Source organism: Gallinula chloropus (genome assembly GCF_964237585.1).
Source record: "Gallinula chloropus genome assembly, chromosome: 3".
NCBI lineage: Eukaryota > Metazoa > Chordata > Aves > Gruiformes > Rallidae > Gallinula > Gallinula chloropus.
This window is the reverse complement of record NC_140087.1, coordinates 97,127,940-97,133,332: the sequence shown is the minus strand read 5'-3', so window position 1 is coordinate 97,133,332 and position 5,393 is coordinate 97,127,940.

Sequence of the window (5,393 nt, the reverse complement as noted above, 5' to 3'; positions counted from 1 at the left end):
ACTACTCTGTTGCATATGCTTTTTAAGGCTATTCTTGAAAGCCAGCCTGTTGTACATATGCGATAATAAAATATATACTAGAAAAACTACTATAAATGATGGAATTTTGTAGTTGAGCATATGAAAGATTTTTATATTTATTAACACATATTAAGCCTTTCATGAGCTAAGAAAAAAAAAAGGAGTAGAACTGTACTCTCTCTCATCTGCATAGATTCACAGATCTGCCCTGAGCTGCACAATTCCTACAGCCGTAGATGCACGTGACCGTGGTATAAATGCTGTATCAGCATGAGTCTGCCTAGCAGTGGCCATCTGTGAAACCCACCCCTCCAATCTGAACTCATCTGGTGGGGGGGGAAAAAAAATCCACCTGGAAACATTTGAGAGAACTGTTAAAAAGTACATGTGTGGTATTTTCATACAGTGGGTTCCCCAGCACCTAATGCTGGATTTGTAAGGCCACGCTCACACGTAGGCTGCCTTCGGTGGTGGAGCACTCGGTGGGTGAGAAGGAAAAACTCCGACCATCTGAGCTAATGCTTCTGCTCTGGTATTTTGTGGCTGAAACTGGTTATTCTTTCTTATCCTCCAAGAGGAAATGAGAGCCCTTCCAATTTGAATATGGCAATTTTAGAAAGCATTTTACAGATTCACAGATTTGTAGGAGTTGGAAGGGACCTCAGTAGATCATCTAGTCCAACCTCCCTGCCAGAGCAGGATCACCTAGAGCAGACAGGTCTTGAATGTCCTCAGAGAAGGAGACTCCACAATGTCTCTTGGCAGCCTGTCCCAGTGCTTGGTCACCCGCACAGTAAAGAAGTCTTTTCTCACCTGGAGATGGAACTTTGCAGTCTGAATGTCCTGTGGATAGAGCCACCTGCTTGGGCTGAAGTGAAGTGGCTACTTCTCAAGAGAGAAGTTACAACCCGTCTCCTATTAGTTGTCTCTAGTCAATACCCAAAATGCCTTATTCTCCCTGTGTGCAGTACAGGGAGTCATGGTCCCTAACAAACTGTTCGGGATCCCACTTTCTGGCTATAAGTTCTGCATTTCGCCCCAGAGCTCTGGTGTTTTGCTAGATTTAAGCTTCTATTTACTAGAAATAGAATGATACAAAGTCTTGTTGTATCTTCAGAAGAAACTGGTTCTGGTCAGCCCAGGGTAGCAGACTGGCATTTCTCACACAACTGTTACTCTAAGTACGTAAGTACCGTCTTGTTACCATAGCATCTGATTAGCTAATTTTATTTAGAATTCTGTGTGAATTCCCACTAAACGTAACTCACACAACAAACCATCAGGAATGAAATCCTGACTTGACTGAATTCACTTCTGTTTTTCACCATGACTGATTAAGATCTAGGGCCACAAATCTATGGCGTGATCAGCAGAGCCGCAACCTCCGCTCTTTAGTGTGACTTTTGCTTCTGGCTTTGGTGTTTGTGACATGATTCAGTATGGAAGTAAATTCTTAGGTGTGCAAATCTATCAGGGAGAGATTAGAGCTTTCTGTCAATTATTACAACATGCGTTTCCTCTTTCTTTAGGACTTGCATAAACCCAAGAATTCATTCCTGTTTTGCAACCAAATACCCATTATTAAATCAGCCTTTGGACAAAAAAATACCACAGAAAAGTGGAAAGTTTTTTAGTTTGCTAATCAAAACAATCTCCTCTATCAGTCCCGATATTCACAGCATTTTACCTCCCATCATGTAGCTATTTTGAAAGTAGAATATTTATATTCTTCTTCTTAATAACTTAAAGAGGAAAATGTTTGAGATGAAACTACCACTGAGAATATATTCTCATCGGTGTTGGATGAAAACACTTCTTTACATAAGAAAAATACTTACGAAGTGAACCCTGCATTGGTTTTCCTTCTGATTTCAAAAAGCAATGATGAAATACCAAACTCTTTGTGTCACAAAATTTGATGAAATCCCATTATATTCTGATTTAACTAAACCTCAACCATAAAAACGTCTCTTGTAACTTTCTGTCTTATAAGCATCTTATTTTCTTATCATCATTTAGATGTTGGGATCTTGCCTCATATATGTGCTTAGCCATGCACACAAGTATGTAAAATGTATTTGAAGCAGAAGGTATGTGAGCTACCCTGAAAGACAGCAAGATAGTTAGTGGCTATTGTGTTGCTTCTGTAATTTTACCGTCTCTCTTCACTAGGACTGACTTCAGTGCTTATTGGAAAAGCACATTTCCTCCATAAGGCATGTAAAATGTATTATTTTGATTTGTATTTCCCAGTGACTCTGTATTTTGTCAATTGTATCTAGGCACTAACTATTAAATAAAGGAATTTCTGCTGGGACTGTGTGTATTCAGGTGATCGTGATTAGACTCCAACTGCTCCATGAACAGTTCCATGATGGAAGAAGAAGTAATATTTTTGTAACAGCCTCATCATTAAAATCCTTTCATCTGAAGCAAAACATTGGCACATAATTCCCAGTTGAGGAAAATTAAGTGCCATTTTGGTAACGGTGTTCATCCCCCTTCCACTGCGGCCAGGACATCACAGAGTGAAGAAATGAAGGCTGATAGGGCTAGAGGGAGAAAGTGTTCATTTTTGTCTTACAACACTCATCTGAACGGAGGAACACTGATTGCCAGCTTTTTGTTTCAAGATCATTTATGCAATTTATCTAAACATTGTTTTGAATGAAATGTGTAAAGTTATTGAGACAAATGCACAGGACTAGCTGTTCCGTATGCGGTATTGAAGCTACAGAGCTTCACAGTCCAAGTCTCCTTCTCCTGTCTTGCCACAGTGAGTCTTGAATTCTTCAAAGAGAAGAAATTTTCCTCAGCCATCTCACTTGTTTGTGAAGTGAGAAAAGGGGCTGCTTGAAGAGACAGGTGTGGACTCAGCCTTTTCAGGCTGTTGTGGGAATCACACCCTGCTGCTCTGAGCTAGATGTCAGATCAAGTTAGTAACATGGAAGATGGGTGGAAGCAGCAACACCACCCCCAAGAAGGTGCCTTAAAAGAGTGAACACCATTCAGTATATTTCAAAAGAATTACTGTGGGTGTGTTTCCACCAAAGAAAATAGTTGGATTCAAGCTGGTGTATGTAATTGTCTGCACCTCGTGGTGAGGCACTTTGGTGGTAGCACAGGGTAGGGAATTTTACTGTTGACTTTTCCAGGAAAGTTCCCTGATCAACATACTGACGTTTCAGACCCCATGCAGGAGTCGTTCAGTCTCCCATGAAGCGGGCAGGGGGGTTTAGACATCTTCTAGAGGGCACAGATTCCTACTCTGCAGTGCAACATCTGCAGTCAGATAATGCCTCATTGAAATTTTCAACTCCCACCTCCATTCCTGGCTGTAGCCTTTAATACGTAGTTAATGGAGGGAAGAAATGTTTCCCTAGTAACTTAGAAGAGATTTGTCATCCATAAAAGCACACAGGAAAACTGATAAAAAGGTAATCCTAAGAAAATGCACTCCAAATGGATTACAAGGTAACAAAGTCAACACAGGCATACAGGTCAGAGTGACAGCTTGCATTTACTAATGCCCTGTGTGTGAGCTGGTTAGCCGGGGCTGCTGAATCTGGCACGACACACGAGCCTATCGGTTTCAGGGAACACTGAGATAGATTTTATTTCAGCTTTAACACCACATATTGCAAAATCACAAATGCATTTAAGCAAGAGGGTACACGACAATTCCTTAATAAATATGTCATCTCTTTGACATCAGTTTCAAAGGACTAAGTTGACTTTGGCTCTAGTCCGTCTGCCTGCTGTGTTACTGCAGCAAGGAGGCTCAACACTGTGTTACAGCAGGACCACAGAGAAAAAATAATCTTTAAAATTATAACATAACAAAGGAAAAGCATTGCTCAGCAAGTCCAGAACAGAAAAGCAAGTGTCTTTCGCTTAGTTCTTCAGAATAATTCTTCCATTTAGGCAGTCCTCTGGACATTTCACAATCAATACAGAGAACTTAAGGCAGTCTGAGAAATCGTACAAAAGTTCAGTGGCAGAGAACCCTCACTTTCAGGGACTGCAGTAACTAAACAATATTTGCACACCTTAAAAATAACTCTGTGAAAAAATAGGTAGCTCTTTTACATTCACACTAGCTCTTTGGAAAAGTATTATTCCATTGCAACAGCGTTGATCCTAAACATAGGAATTTTACCTCATTAGACTTCCAGTCTTCATTTTGTGACTCCTTGTTACAATTATACAAGTTTTACGAAGTGAAATGATAATACTAAGAAAGGAAAATTAGCCAAAGCCTCTCTGGACTTACCCACAAGACCAGAACTTTCACTTATTTTCATAAACTCTGGTTACACATGAAATAGAAACATTCAAGGTCTGGTCCAGAGCCAAATTGCACTAAAGCACAAAAGTTTAAACTGCAAAGCAAGCTGCTGTCCGAAGACATTACTGCCATCCATGTATGGGACCCATGTCATTGCTGTCTTGTGAAAGGCACTGAAGAACAATTATGCCCATAACTAATGAAACAGACTAGCTTCTCCAAAAAAGCACACCACCCATGCCTTTAGAACAATGTAATCTCTTGAGCAGCCAAAGAAGCTGGTATGTGATTTCCTATTGCCAACAACACGGGAAAAGCTTCTAAGAAAGTATTAAGTAAATTCCAGCCACATGATGCTGCTCAGCTGTTGAACATTCACAAGTTCAGATCAGGACAGAGACCAAAGACTGCCCTGGGAACTCCAGTTTACGTATGCCATGGTCCTGGCACAAGTAAGATGATCTCCAAGGTGCTCTGTGAGATCCCTGCAGTGACTTTGATACAGTGAGCTATATAAGAAAGTCTTCAAAGCAGAGAAGTAAATATATCTTGGTACATCCAGTTGTCTCTGGTAAGACTCGGAGAGGGCAGTCAGTAACTACCTTTTCCCTCCCACATGCTCTCAGAGTTTATTCTGTCTCCTTTTCAGCATTTACAGAGGACCATCAGCAAAACAGACAGGGCATCCGCATGTCCCCACATTCCATGTAAATGGTCATGACATTCATCACCTTTGCTTTTTCTTGATACTGTTCAACAAGTATATATATATGTAATTTTTAAATCATGTATTAATAGGAGCACTTGCTCATGGAAGCAAAATGCCTAGATGCAAGCCTTCCACAGCAAGAGGGTTACTTCAGGCTGAAGTGACAGCAAAGCACCCCCCTTCAGATCACTTGTTTAGCCCAACACTCAGGCTAGTATTTCTAAGGTGGTTTGCATCACTACTTGTTTTTCAAGGGGTGACTTCCATTCTGTGAGAAAGCAGCTCAGTCTTGCTCATAAAGAATAAGCATGCTCGTGGGATCTTGGATGGAATAAGATTCACCAGGACCTACATGAGAACTGCACACTTCAGCTC